The sequence below is a fragment of the Gobio gobio genome, assembly GCF_949357685.1.
Source record: "Gobio gobio genome assembly, chromosome: 24".
NCBI lineage: Eukaryota > Metazoa > Chordata > Actinopteri > Cypriniformes > Gobionidae > Gobio > Gobio gobio.
In genome coordinates, this window is record NC_137120.1 from 9,552,337 (window position 1) to 9,568,776 (window position 16,440).

At 42.3% G+C, this 16,440-nt stretch overlaps 1 protein-coding gene across 4 annotated transcripts in view; it reads right to left on the minus strand.

Moving 5' to 3' along the window:
• The window catches only part of LOC307120270 (uncharacterized protein), a 911,732-nt gene that overhangs the window by 519,775 nt on the left and 375,517 nt on the right, over window positions 1-16,440 (minus strand). The gene's annotated exons all lie outside the window — the stretch shown is intronic.

A 16,440-nucleotide genomic window follows, 5' to 3' on the forward strand; every position in this document is an offset into this window, starting at 1 on the left:
CTTTTTTTGAACCAAAGAAAGTGAATGGTGAATAAGGTCAGAAACATTAACTTTAAGGTCTAACAAAGTCACACAAGTTTGGAACAACAACAAAAGTGTTAAATGATAACACCTTTGTCATTGTTTGTAGAGATAATGTATAATTAAATTCCAGTACTTTCAAGGACCTTGAGATTTTTTTCAAAGACTACAATTAGCGCCCTCATTAATAGTAACAGAAAATTCTTAACAGATAAATAAAACTACGCCAATAAAACAAAATGGTACAAATAAAGTACAGCAATTTTAAATAAGAACATTAACAAATAGAAAAATCCAAGAAATGTCAGTGCACAGATGTTATAACAGAAAAAAACTCATCTGTAAAATGTACATTTTATCTAACTAGTTACAAATTATTTTATTGCAATTGTTATAATAATTAAAATACAATTTATAACTTATTAATTAATATACATTACATATGTAAAGTTTATAATGGCTATTATTGTTCAATAAATAATATTTTATAATATTGGCATACTTGATTTTGAGAAACAGTCTGTGTTTTAGTTGTATTTCAGCGCTTTCGTAGCAGGTTACATTGTTATGCCAGTAGGTGGCAGCAAGGGGCTGTCTTAATGAGTGAGTTAGTAAGTAAACCATTCATTCAATGCAGATTCATTCTGTTATAGTGCTGAATTCTGTGACCCTAGTTATAAGGTTAGGATTAGGGATGGGTTTAGTTGTATCAGTCAACTAGGGTCACATCATTTGGTAGGTCAGATTTCGGCACAACACCAGAAATCGGACGCTTCATTTCATAGAGATCATTGCATTTACAATCGTTGACGCCCGTCATGTAAAATTCCCTTAACCACTGAAAGAATACTATGACAAAGATATAGATATACAGCAAATGTGGGGGGAAGTATGTTTCACACCGGTGCACTAAATAGATGTATTATAGCAAACAAAGTTTAGTCATGTTCTTGAGTAATATCTGCATGCACCTAATTCTGCAGAGAACATATAATATGACAGCAGACAGCAATCCATATGAGAGAGAAGTCTGGTGTGGAAGGTGGATCTGGAACCGACTTCTGTCCAGGTTGTCACAACATCTCTTGTTTATCTGTCTTCACAAACTGCCCTGAAATACAATTAAAATATCAACAATGATTGTTATAAATATAATGTGAGGTTCTTACATTCAAAATGCTCATTTGGCCTCTGTGTTAAAGTGTGCAGAGAATTCTGCCGGACTGAAATTTAGTCTTTTAGTCATTCATACCCTTCTTATGGTAGCTAATTTATAACACAACAATAAATAACTCTCAAAAATAAATCTCTTTAATACTGCAAATACCACGTAGAGTCATATGATTTCCGTGATGCAAAAACATGCATGAAACCACAGAATCCAGTCACAATTTACTGTATAAAGCGGAACGCCACAGAATTTGGCAATTTTTGAATTAATAAATTAAAAGTAGGGCGGTACAATGAATCAGATACCGATACAGACTAGTGTCTGTGAATATTAAAGCTAAAAAAACTGCTAATGAAATCTGAAGTCTTTATGTTCTGCCATGTCTGTGTGAATGAGCGCTGCAGTTTCGACTACTACGCAAACTAAAACGTGTGTGACGCTTGCAATGATTTCAGTGTCTGCTGTCTCTCTATACATTAACTTTATCTGCAGAGCTCTCAGAGTCACTTCATGAACATTTTACCATTTAATTTACAAGAACTATCAACATTTGTTGTATCATATACACACAGGAATGTTCTCTGCACATCCATCAGAATCTAGAAACATAAACAATTTGTCACAGAGCCAACAATATGTGGTATACAATGTCAGGTTTATTAGAAATAAATAAACTAGAGCACGTGGTTAAAATGCTGAAAAAAGTAAGAATATACAGGATATACAATATATAATATCTTTAGATATCAGATTTTATGTTTTGGGGTTTTACAGATGCATGGAGATATATAACGTTACGTAATAATAATAATTGATGGAAAACCATGTAAGAAAAAGGTGTTTGAAATAGTTTCAGCTCATTGTCACGCTCCATGTGAGTGACGTCACCGATTAACTTTACAGTGCAAACTTTTAGGTTAAATAATTAGATTAACGTTACTTCCATTCATCCATTGACAAATTGCCAGCAAAACGTTAACAAAACTATCAAAACCCTCTTATCTTCACATAATATGTGATTAAAACCCCAAACTTTCATAAACAAGAGCTCAAGGCTAGTTACGTTAGCCTAAGCTAACGTTAAGTTACCTCTCATTAAGTTAGCCTAACGGCTAACGGATTTTTTCCGAAGACACTAACGTTAAACCATTTCTATAAATTAAATATTCAACATAACAACGGAACAGTTGTATGTATTATATGTGTAATTTAACATTAAATGTGTAATTTTAGGGACTAAACTTACCTGAAATCAGTGAAAACAACAGTGACAGGACGCAGGCGGAGTCTTGCTGTTTCACTGTGTCGCCCCGTTTCCATGGTAACTCCCACCGCTCCAGTTTAAAAGCGACTCGAATGTTCAACACGCACGCCCATTAAACACGTCATATGTCAATTACACAGCGTTTCAAGAATTAAAACATCACATAGGCTTACTGATGGAGTAGAAAGTGTCCCGAAAGTTGATAACGTTGTTTAATTGGATAGTGCAGCCTGGCCTACATCATCACAGGTTCGTGCGTATATAGTAATAGTTATATTTATACGCATTTTCGTGTGATCGGGCTCATTTTTACACTCTATGAGCTGTTTGATCCACGCGCCAGGCTCGTGATGAGCTATGAAACAACAATAATCGATTGGATTATTCTAATATAGCTTGCTATCAGTTAAATGAGCAGAGACCACTGAAAGTAAGCATTCACATATTAGGCTACCTTTAAGTCCTTTTGATATCGAATGCTCAGCTGCATAAATCAGTCTCACTCAGTCACTGAATCGCCTCAATGGTAAAATGTTACTGATATTTTGACACAAACAGAACGTAGCCTATCATTGGAGGTTTGGCATCTGGTTGTATTTTGGTACTGTCATGACGTTTTTTAAACGTCCTATTCCAACGTGCAGATTACGTTATTTTAACACCAGAATAAAACGTCTAACAAAAGTTGTAGTTTGGTAGTAGACAAACGTAATATTTACGTTTTTTGACTACTTAAAGAAAACGTACCAGGTTGGTATTTTTACAACGTTTTTGAAACGTTTTATTTTGGTTACATTATTTTTCTATTTAAAAAACGTTTTTAAACCGTCTTTAAAACGTTGTACTGCAACATTACCTAATTGCAACCAAAATACAACGTTGTGAAACGTTGTAAAAACGTTTTGTGTTTGCTGGGACGTTGTGTCTGGGAGTGGCCTCCCCCTCCATCAGTATAAAAGAGGCAGCACAACGACATTCAACGAATCACTCTCTGAGACCACTCAGTAGTCCCGAGTCATATTAAAGATTCGTTCAAAATGAACGAATCGTTCATGAACGACACATCACTAATTCAAAACAAGCACACCTCTTCCTCGCTTCACATAGCAAGGAGGGTGATCTGGTGAGACACCTCACTTAATGCTATCAGAGAACCGGGGTTACGCAAGTAACCTATTGTTCTCTTTCAAGCATACGTTTCGGTGTCTCACTATGGGATATCCTAACTCCCGTATTGCCAGATAGCCTGCCTCGAAGTCTCCTGCCAACCACCATAACTATATTCAGGGCTGAACAAGTCATGACTCACGACTCACATTCCTACGCTCAATACTGCATGTGCTAACGTTTGAGCTGTAACATCCAATTTGTAGAATCTTGCAAATGTATGCGGCGAGGACCAACTCGCCGCTTCGCAAATGTCATGTATCGTGACTCCTTTAAATAGAGCCCACGACGTTGACATTCCCCTCGTTGAGTGTGCACGTAAACCAGACGGGGGCACAAGACCCTTGCTAGAATATGCCAACGAAATATCCTCCACTATCCAGTGCGATAAACGCTGTTTAGTAATCGGTTTCCCCGTGCGTGGTTTCGCCCAAGACACGAACAGCTGGTCATTCTCCCTGAACCCTCTGATTCTTTCTGCGTAAATGCGTAAAGCGCGCACTGGGCACAGCGCATTTGACTTTTGCTGTTCTGATGACGCAAAAGGCGGTGGGGAGAAGGCTCTCAACTCAAGAGGGATGATAGAATTAATTATTTTAGGCATGAATGCAAGATTAGGTTTCAGAATTACCCCTGCATCCGCATGCATGAACTGCATACACGCTGAATGCACCGAAAGTGCATGGATCTCGCTTACGCGCTTCGCTGAAGCCAAAGCTAACAGCAGCGCTGTCTTAAATGACAATATTTTTAAATCAATCTTGTCCAACGGTTCAAATGGGGACATTGAAATAGCATCAAGCACCAATGCCAAATCCCATGAAGGAGAAAGCGGTTTTGAAACTGGCAACGCGCAGCGTGCGCCCTTCTTGAATCTGCATACTAAAGGATGCTGCCCAACAGTTTTGTTATCAAAACCTATGTGACAGGCAGATATAGCGGCCAGAAACACTTTTATGGTTGAAAACGCTTTCCCTTGGTCTATCAAATCCTGCAGAAATGATAGAACGACCGCCACCGAACACTGAAAGGGAATTTCGTGTTTAGCCGTGCACCAACGTTCAAACACGCCCCATTTGCACTCGTAAAGAGAACTAGTAGACGAGGCTCTAGCATTTTGTATGGTCCTGATAACACTGTCAGACAGACCAGTTGTGTTCAAATTGAACCACTCACTGGCCAGGCCCATAGTGCCAGGCGTTCTGGATGAGGTTGAAATAGCATGATCTCCGCCAGCCAGTGTTTCCCTGGCCACCTCGGAGCTATTAGTATCAGCCTCAATCCTTCCGCCCTCACTCTGTAGAGTGTTGGGGATATTAACGCTATCGGTGGGAACGCGTAAAGGAGAGTGCGAGGCCATTCGTGCGCCAACGCATCTATCCCCAGGGGCGCGCTCTGGTCCTTCAGTGAGAAGAACAGAGGACACTGAGCATTGTCGTGAGACGCGAACAGATCCACTGTCGCTCTGCCGTATATGCTCCAAATCTGTTCGACCACTTCCTTGTTCAATCTCCACTCCCCGTATAGAGGATTGCCCCTGGACAGCAAATCCGCACCCTGATTCATTACACCCTGTATACGTGCGTCGCTCTCAGGGAAAGAAGATTGACATTGCCCCATAAGATCAGTTTGCGTGCTAACATGTGCAAGGGAAGTGATCTGAGACCCCCCTGTCGATTTATGTAAGCCACAACCGTAGTGTTTCTGTTCTCACAAGGACATGATGTCCCTTCAGAAAGGGAAGGAAATGCTTCAACGTCAGAAAAACGGCAAGCATTTCCAGATAGTTTATATGAAGATCGGCCAGATGATGACCCCATCTCCCATTCACTATCCTGCCCTCGTGGATGCCCCCCCAACCTGACAAGGACGCGTCCGTTGTTATGACTTTCCTGGCTTGAAACACGCCCATGGGTACCCCTTGAACCAGAAAGGTCGGGAGTCTCCATTGACGCAGTGCCAATACCGCCTCTGACGTCACTCTCACTCTCGGGAGTGCCGTAGTGGATCCAGCCTCAGAGACGCTACCCAGCGTTGAAACTCTCTCATGAACAGTCTGCCTAAGGAAATGACTATAAGGGCTGAGGCCATCAGTCCCAATAGCCTGAGGCATGTGCAGAAAGAGACACTTTTTCCCTTCTGAAATTCGGCCAGGCACCGAGTGAATTTTACCACCCTGTCCTCCGACAGTCGTGCTCTGAATGTCACCGAGTCCAGTGACAGCCCCAGATATGTTATGGACTGCGTGGGAATTAAAACACTCTTTTCTGTGTTTAGTTGTAAACCCAGCTTCTGTATGTGTTCCAGAAGCATAGCTGTAAGTTCTCCCCCCAATATTTCAACATGAAAATCACAATAAATCAAATGAAAAATATGTAGAATGAATTTATTTTGTAACAATAATTTTGTTCGTAATCAAATATGAGTTTGTCATAAATCAGACAAAAAATTCTCCCCCTCCATTGAACCGATTGGTAACACCCAACCAATGAGTCACACTTTCACCAAAACAACGCGAGTGGTGTTTGAATGGGAGAGCACACGGGTAACGTTAAGGCCTGTACACACCGGGACGAATATCGCGCGCGCTTATCGCCAGCGTTTTTCGTGCCGTTTTTCGGCGCGTCTTGAGTGTTCACACCCAAGCGATTTTCACTGGCGCTGCGCCGAGTGAACGTGCACGTTCAGTCGATGCGCTCCCGGTACACAAGATGGTGCTGCGGCACTTTAAGCCTCTGACACTCGTCACACATAAGGAGAAGAGAGACAGTATTTACGTGATTGCCAAAACCATAGACATATTATGTATATGGACAAAACCATTCACACACTTTTTGCTAACTGGCAAGCAGCATTAGCAGTTCATCTTCTTCTTTGTCTACTTACTACTTCTTCGTCGTATCAATGTGTGCTCGGCAAGACCGTTTTGCGCTTGAGCGCCACCAAGTCGTGTTTTACTGTCACTTCAGCAGCTCCAGGCACGTGAACAAAAGCGCCGATCTCATTGGTCGGACAGTTTTTTACGCGCCGCGTCAAAATAAAAAAACGAACCCGAGGCGTTTTTTTAAAAATGACGCTTTTACGCCTGGCGTTTTGCGCGTCGGTGTGAACACTCATATTGGCGCCCATTGTTTAGTCCCGAGGCGTTAAACATCGGCGATAAACGCGTGCGAAAATCGTCCCGGTGTGAACAGGCCTTTAGCGCCAAAAATGAAGAGAAGCGCTCAATAGCGCTGCACAGCGGACTATATTTAACTGCTGGTCAGAGAGGGATGGAAAAAAAAAGCATTTACTGAGAATGAGGTATGAGAATATTGTGTAATAGCTAAGTACACGCCACATATATTTTAGCTAGCTAATCCATTGCACTGTATTTAGCTATAACTATCAGTATAACAAGTTACCAAAGCAGCCGTCTGTTTTGCTAGTTAATTTTTCAATGGTGTCTGTAATTATCAATGATTTACAGTTGTTCAAGAGCCGATTTGTTTCCCTTAAAAAATTTTTTTAAATGCATTATAGTGGAATGTAAAAATCTTAAAATAAATGTCTAAACGTTGTCTCTTTCATATTTGTATTTGTTGAATTTGTAATCTAAAGCATGTAGGCCTAGATAGATAGATAGATAGATAGATAGATAGATAGATAGATAGATAGATAGATAGATAGATAGATAGATAGATAGATAGATAGATAGATAGATAGATAGTGAAAGTACGCGTCTTTCAGGTCGATCGACGTGAACCAATCGCCCTGGCGCACTATTTTTAGGAGTGTAGAATGAGTGAGCATTCTGAACTTGTACTTTCTTAAGTATTTGTTCAGTGCACGCAGATCTAATATGGGACGAAGACCCCGAGTTCCCTTCTTTGGAACGAGAAAGTACCTCGAGTAAAACCCACTGTGGCTTTGCTCGGGTGGGACCACTCTTATCGCCTTCTTGTTCAACAGAGAGGAAATTTCTTCCTGAAGAACATGCTTTAATTCTCCCCGCACCTGAGAATGAACTATCCCTTTGAATTGCGGGGGAGAAGTGACAAATTGCATTCTGTACCCGTACTGTATCGTTCTCAATACCCAGCGGGACTGTGTGCATTCTCGCCACTTGTTTATTTGCAATGTTCTGGTGCCATCGTGTGGCTGAGTCGTGAACGAGTTTGTGATCTGTACTGCGCATGCGTGGGCACTTTGCGTTTGGACAGAGTTTAAGTGTGTCATCACCTCTAAGGGGGCGATAACCCCCTGAGGAGATGTAATATTGTGTTCTGTTAGTATGTTTTGTAACATTTTTTGTGGCGTTATGTTTTCCAACATGTTTTGGGGGTACAGTGAAAACTTTATTGAGTTTTGAACATGGAAAGTGCTTGTGACTAGTGGGTGGGTGTGCACCACTGCACCGTCTCTCGTTGTTTTCACCGCTCTGCTTCCCCTGGCCCAGCCGGGCTGTTTTCCACACAGAACATCTGGAAGTGGGAACTTCGGAACTCGTTCCTTGTCGAACACTGAACTTTTGAGGGTCGGGAGCCAGCGAACAGGGGGGCTGTGGGCTCCCGTCCCTGAGGAAGGTCCCATCAAACTGCCTTCTTCTTCCTCCTTGCTCCCTGATAATGGGCATGAGGTTGAGGAGCTGGCTGAACCGTCTGAGCTGTTGCAGGCGGATAGTTCTTTCTAGCCCAGGCAGTTCTCTGTTCCGGTGCTCCGCCCTGACCCGCTGCATTCACGTTCGGTCTCTGCCGTTTAGGAATACGAAAGCTGGGGGGTGGGCGGGCCGCGGCCTGTGCGAAGGTCTGCCGAGGTGGCGGAGGGGGTACAGTCTGTGACTTTCTAGGCACGCAGAGTTGCAGAGCCTCATCATCCCTCTTCTTCTCCTCGCATCTTTTTTGCATCAGTGACAGTGCTGAGCCAAAAATGCCCTCTGTGACCACCGGTGCGTCCAGGATGGCGGATCCTCCCTGCACGGGCATCTTGCTTGTGAATCCTTCCATGTCACCGCAACCTCCTCCAGCAGCTCTGGAAATACTGGAAGGAGCTGTCGTGCTGCCCGTTTCGCTCTCGGCAGCCTCTTGCCCTCATAGCGAGACTTTGCAGTCTCTGCTACCACGGTCGGCCACGGAATATTTAGTTTATCTGCAGCGCGTTTGCACACATCTTGCAGATCTACACTGAGAAGCGGAGAGGATGGTGCCCCGCCCGCCTCTTCCGTGGATCCCGCCGCTGCGAGGAGTTGTGCCGAGTGCGCAGGGGGAAGGAAGGGGGAGTCCTTGAAATCTTCCTCTTCCTCAGAGAGAAGATAATCGGATTGTCCCTCTTCCTCGAAATCGAGCGCGTCCTCATCCTCGTCCGTGCTGAGCACACCAGGCAGAGGGACGCACGCGTCAAGCTCTTCACTCCAGGACAGAACTGCCGTGGTGGGCAGCTCTACTGCAGGAATGGTTACCTGCGGAGTGGCAGCTGGAACAGGGCTAGGTGACATGAGGGGATCTTGGCCTGACAGGCTAGCTTGGCGTGCTAGCCTGCGGCGAAGGCTCTTCATGGTGAAGCGTGCGTAGTGTTCACAGGAGCCGGGGTTCTCGATCGCCAATTGGGCATGTTTCAGCCCGAGACATGCAGAGCAGACCTGGTGTGTGTCCTTGCATGAAATTTTGTTCCCGCATGAACACAGTCGCACAGAATCTCCCTCACTAGCCGGGATGGTTTGCATTGCTGCGGCCATCGTTGTATCGAACAATCCTTGCAATCGGCTGGAATGCAAATTGAAGGAGCCAGACGAAAAAACGGCGTGGTGGCCAGCGGTTCGTCCAGAAGTTTGTTCTTTGAAAAGGTAGGCTTCAAGGCTTCTGGTGTGAAGCGAGAAGAGGTTTTTTAATGTCGTTGTGACGTTGTGCTGCCCCTTTTATACTGAGGGAGGGGGAGGCCACTCCCAGACACAACGTCACGTCTGCCAGCCAATTGGGGCTGGCGTAATGTAATAGGGCTTCTGAGGAATACGCGGAAGGGGCGTATCCCATAGTGAGACACCGAAACGTATGCTTGAAAGAGAACGTGTCCTAAAAAAAAAGTGAAACTAGTTATGGTGAGCAGTTTATGCACTAGATGGTGACCTCGGCTGGACAGAACAGTGGAAATGCAACAAAAACTCAGGCCAATCATGGATATAAGGCACTTTTTACAAACCCATTGCAAATGTTTTATTGAAAGTAAAAATCTATCAACTGCAATTAAATAATCATCTAATAAGATTAAATATAAAGTTTCTGTATAATAGCCTATGTTCTTTTAATCATTTTCAGAGCTTATTTAGTTTGTTCCATGGATGGCTTTGCTAAAACAGGCCAATAAGAGAATATTACTATTATTCCTTTTAAAGGGGTGGTAAACCACGATTTCACTTTTCTAACTTTAGCTAGTGTGTAATGTTGCTGTTTGAGCATAAACAACATCTGCAAAGTTACAACGTTCAAAGTTTAAAGCAAAGGGAGATATTTGCTTTTAAAGAAATCAATTTCTAAGGACTACAGCAAACGGCCAGTAGGGACTACTACACATTCCTCCAGGGTCTCTGATATCACCAGCCCCAATATTTACATAAACCCCTCCTCCGAGAATATGAAATAAGGGGGGGTGAGGCCATTTTGTATCGCGGGGAAGCGTTGTTTTGGTATAGTTATTAGGCTGGAGTGTTGTTGCCGCAATGCCGACGAAACGCTGTTATTTTCATCCGGATTGCAGGTCCACTTTGTTCAGCCGGGGTGCGTTTAACATACAACATGTTATATGCTTGTGTGTATAAGAGAGAAGGTAACAGGTCGCATTTACAGCAGATATATGGTGCCCATCATAAATCAAAGCACGAGACAGACAGGGGTCGGAGGAGAAGACCAGAAAATGTGGCATAATGGACAATATTCGTCTGTATTTGCAATACACGAGCAGCGGTTCAGCTGCGCGAGACAAACCCTGCCAGTGTGAATGCACGACGGGCGCGCGCGGCTCCCGCTGCACATTTCAAGGAGGAAAGCTTCCACAATCTTCACGAGTTCAATGCAGGATTCGCACAACGGCTTGTCCTGAAAGATGGATTTAAAAACAAGCTGTTTATGGGCCACAACCTGTAAGTATGATTTATTTTTCGTTGATGTGTTTTCCTGTAATAGTTTGTATTGTTAATTGTACGTTGTAGCAAGGAAGTACACAGATGACAACGCTGTTTGGCTCTGCAAACCAGTTTGTTAAATGCTCATTCATACTTAACGTTATCCGACAAATACCCAACGTTACAAACTTTTTTAAAATCTCAACAGCGAACTTGGCATTAGTGTAAATTATTCTTTGATTAGAGCTTTTATGTATTGTTTATCTACAGGCATGCTATACATGGTTCTGTGTTTGATTTGGATACTATAGTAAAGCCAATGTTTAGTGTTCGTTCTTGCGACAGATATTTGGCAAATCGTTCTAAAAATACAAAAGTAACAGTGCCATTCAGTAGCGATCACTATAGATCCGCAGTCTTTACTCTTGAGGACTGAACAGGTTCTGCTTGATCATCTTCACTAAAATTGTCTGGGTCTGATTCGGGCTCAAATTGGTATGGTTTTATTGACGCCATTGTACTACCCAAAGCACAGTCTACCGGTAAAGGTAAGGGGCGTGACGTTTCCGACAAACGTGCACTAGGCGGTTAGCGAATCACAACACACTGGGCCAGCTAACTAATCTGAGCCCATACAACCCGGAAACCATCAGACCATTTTTACGCGCCGATTGCCAACAAAACACACATTTGATGCAGTTTCACTCACCGTCTGCAGTTTCCACTCATGACCGGGAACAAACAAACACACTTGCAGAACTCGTTGCTGCTCCAAAAAATCAAACTGCATCCACTGTTTCCTTAACGCTGGGTTATTTAGGAGGCTGAACAAGGTTATCTTTCCTTCACAACCAGAAAAGCACTTCTTTGATGACATTGTCGATTTCGTGGTCTAAAAACAAAATGACAGCGCTGCCAGCGGCTCCCGTAACCCGAACAAAGCTCACTGATGGATGCGCTCTTGCTCTCGCTCGGGTTGATGTGCACACACACTCATCGTGGAGAAGTGCCCATACAAGCAGTTCCATGCTTTATGACCTCATATAGGGCCATACTTGAGAGAGAGAGAAAAAAAAACCTTTCCAAAACTTGTTCAAATGTGTGAGTGTGTGAGGCACAGAAATACTTCATCATACGATCAACTAATTAAATGTTTTTTTTTTTTTTTTTTCATGTTTAGCATGAGAATTCAGCTCTTTAAAGATCCCATGGCATGGATTGAGGTGTACTTTTATTGTTAGTATGATTTTTACATTAAAAAATGTCATAATTTCTATACTGATATTAGCCCTCTGGCTTGAAAACTCTGTTTCAAGGGGCGTGTCTGCTGTGAGACTTAAGTGAAAACACCCACTGTTGTGATTGGCTGACATCTTTGCATTTGAAATGAGTGTTAGATTATGTGGCGGAGGGGGCGTGGTTTAGCGAGGTTCGCAAGCACTGCCAGAGAGAGAGACGGACAGCATAGAGAGAACTTAGAGCTGGAGAAAGATTGCTGAGTAAGTTTTATCGAGTTGTTGAGAGCGCTGTGAGCACGAGTTTATTTTGTTTGTATCTGAGAGTTCTGAATAAACACGAGTCCCAGTCACGCCGACCCTGTCTTCTTCCTCCTTATTCTACGAATTTTGTAACATGTGGAACCCCTCTCGAATAATTTTACTAAGTTTTTTTTACCATTACAGCCGTCGAGATGAACGAATCGTGAAAGTGTTGATTATCTCTTTATTTTTAGATCTTTTCCCATCACATGAAAAGCTGCAGTGAAGAGCATTGAGTACACAGACAGTCTGTTGATCGCGTGAATGCAGTGATCTCGTCATTACAGCGTTTTCTCTCACAAAGTGCTTTGACCACAACTAACAGCAAACATCACATGGACATGAATACAAAAAGAGCTTTGTTGTGCAGCATAACAGCGTCATTCATTATAACGTCAGTTTGGGCAAGTGTGCAGATGAACTCGCGACGTGTGATTGACAGCTCAGAACATTATAAAGAGAGTGTTCTTTGATCGCTAATGTAGCGTCTAATCACAATTGAAAGAACAGATTTGTTTCATGCTATAAAAAAAAGACGTGAAGTTGACGTTTTAGTCACTGGCTTGACTCACTGATGCATTACGCTTAGGGCATCAAGACGGCCAGCGGCGGGACTGACAGTATTAAACGATCTAGAAAGAAAGTCTGTGTGAACTTGAATGATTAGCTACACATCAGAAATCACTGATCACAGATCAGGCATTAATGAACACTGTTTGTACTCACTGTTTGTGGCGGTGCTGTCGAATCCACATGGTTAAAGTCTGTTTGTAAAGCCTGTGCTGACATCGTGACTGATAAACTGAATCCATTCTCTCCAAATTCTCTGGGCGGGCAAAGCAGAGTAAGGGGAGGTAACCATTACCCGTATGACGACATACAGGGAAGATTCCAGATCGGCTCGTCTGAGATCTTATTTTCTCAAAGGCAGAGCAGGACAACCAGAACTCGGTTTACACCTATCAAAATTTCTAGCCCCTTGGGGACCATATACAGGCTAGGAGAACTCATATTAATGTTAAAAATCTCACAAAATGAAAATTTCATGCCATGGGACCTTTAACAGTGTAAATAAGTCAGAATGCATGAATTAGCATTAACCCCCTTTAAGATATATCAGTGCAAGATGCTTTCAGTTCAAGCATTTTAGTCTGGGACTAGCTTAAGCCTCGTCTGTGAACAGAGCTAGAAAAAAAATTAACTAGGCTATATAACGTGTTCAGGTTGTGTGAACTATAGGAGGTTCAAACTCTGTCGTGGGAGGATTCACTGCAGCTTAACGGTTATCAGCAGATTTTTTTTCATTAGATCAGACACTGAACGGGTAAAGAAAATGCTTGTTTTGTTCTGTATGAGCTGGTCAAGATATAATTTTTTTTTTTTATGGCTTAATATTTCAGAACAGCAAATACTGTTTACTCAATGCAAACACGTGAATAGACCAACATATTAACCAATCAGGAGCTTGCTCTAGTAGTGACAACAATGAGGAGAAAATCTGGTTTATATTAATCATATATTAATATCTGGTTCAGACAAGTGTGCATATGATTATCACTGTGATAACATTAAACATGAAACACAACCCAGTCTCTTTTTGTTAAATGCAAGTTTATGTATGATCAATAATACAAAAGTATAAGTAAAAGGTATAATAAGCTATACATGAAATAAAGCAAACAATTCAGTCAAACATTCAAAGTCAGTGCTAGTAGGCTACAACGGTAACGTAAAGTTAAATGAATGTGAAGTAATGAAACTTCTTTGCCCTCAGCCTAAACGATTTGCCAGGTAATAAATTATAGATCCATGAGACCAAAGGTTGCCGGACGCAAGTAAACTCAACATGCAAATAGCGTGATTTATTCGCGTCCGGTGTGAACACACCATAAGAGTGTACGTATATATTTTTTTCTGGACAACAATTTAATCTTTAATGACAGAATATGTGCAATTCACCTTTATTCCACAAGGTGGGGGTGAGGGCACTCTCCACCAGGTGTGGCTTCCTTTTGTACTCTAGCACAGTCATTCCCAAACTGTGGTCCGCGGACCACTAGTGGTCCGTGAGGGTACTGCAGGTGGTCCGTGGAAAGGCAAAATAAAATAAAATTAAATACAATTTTTTTTACCTTCATTTTACCAGGAAATTCCCATAAAAAAATAAAAAACAAAAAGAATATGTAGGCCTATATTGATATAACATTTGTATTTAATTGTCAAGTTATTGTGCGATTACTAAAATAGGCTAGTGGCGCTCGCCCGTGACGTTCAAGTTCAGTGCTCTTATGGATCGGTGGATAGCAAAAGGTTCTTTGAAGAGAAAAGAGAAAGTGGCAGAAGTTACAAAAAATTAAGAGATTGACAGTGAGTCGGATGCATCTATGAGCCAGAATAAATAAATTAAATATGTAGCAGCCGTTGTGTGCAGTAAACTTTCTTTTAACAAGCCTGTTGTATATACTGATGTGATGACTAGTTATAGTTTTAGTGCTAGTAAGCCTATTTAGAGGTGCGTAATAATTCAGGTAGGACTGTGTGTAGACATATTTTATTATGTGTGTTATGAGGTGGTCAAAATTTTTTGATTACAAATAGTGGTCCACACACACAAAAAGTTTGAAAACCCCTGCTCTAGCACATGGCGTCTCGCTAACAGACATTTGTAGAGCTGCAGGCTGGGCTACACCTAACACAATCGCAAGATTGTACTCGCTCCCAGTGTCCATTAACCCTTTAGGCACCAGAGGTTTTTTCCTTATACTTTCGATTTTGACATCTTAATTTCAAAAGGCTTTATCTTAAAAGTGATAAAAGATAGAGTTTCTGTAAATTAGAGAAATATTAAGGATGACCCAAAGTTTAAGTAGGGATTACACGTTACAATCTAATTAGCATATTATGACGTCATATGGTGGTCGTCACCTTGGATTATAGAATTTTCATTTAAAGTCACATGTTTAAATGATAAAATGCAGCACTTCTTTCCCCCAAAATGTCCCTCACCTTCTGTATGCATATTGCACAATACTGAATGCTCAGGTAAATAGTAAATAGTAAACAAACTGTGTAAATCGTTACTAATAAATGGTAGAAACAAACCAAATGCATGTAACGGTTGGCCTTTTGCTGTAGAGACTTTCCATTTACTACATAAAGTAGGCACTCTGATTCCATGTATGGGGCACATATATATATATTATTCATATGACACACAAACACAAGTCAAGACAAGACCTGTTTAGTTTAAAAGATCACTCGCCACGGCTAGGCAGAGATCATGAGTGAGATGAGACAAGACGAGAGACAGAAGCATGCGCGCCCGCCGAGTGTGCACAGTTCGGACTACCTTCATTGTCATTGCGACTCCCCATCCTGCCTCCACATTGCCCCCTAACTGTATTTGCAATACACAAGCCGCGGTTCAGCTGCGCGAGACAACCGCTGCCAGTATGTATGCACAATGCGCAGCTCCCGCTCTCCATACGCACCACTCCTGCCCTGCCAACGCACTGTTTGCACGTGCGGTGTGAAGCCGGCGTAACACGCCTGCTAACTTCGCAATGAACACTCCGACCCCGGGAAACACCACTGTGTTCCCACCACTGACATTGGGCAAAGGACCATCTACATTGGGCAAAGGATTCACTGTTTGTGCTTGGTGTAGGGCTATACTTTCACTTTCAGAATCATGTCATATTCTGAAGGCAGATATTCCCCTTCAGAATCAGGGTCCGCGAATAGAAGACCCAACACTTCATTGCAGGTAAGCTTTATTGATGCCATTAGAAAATAATAATAATCTAATGCAAATACTCGCTGACGTTGACAATATTGCTCTGATAAAATGGCTCACTTGCACACTAGCTCCGCTTTTGTTCACACTGATTCAATGTGCTCTTGCTCGAAGTTTTTATATAAAAGCATGATGTTTTTTTAAGTCGGGATGAAGTATGACATGTCTGACATCTAGTGGAGGGGAGGGTGAACGAAATTTGACACCCTATTTGACAAAATCGGCCGTTTTATTCAGTGCTGCGAGTAAACTCGACCGTGGCGCCTAGAGGGTTAAGTAGTACTGACTCGGTGTCATCGCTTTCTGCGCCATTCCACTTTACTGACCGGATGCGTTCACTATTTTACTCGGGTGAGTTTCTCCAGGAAGCCCTGAGTTCCTTCAGCACTG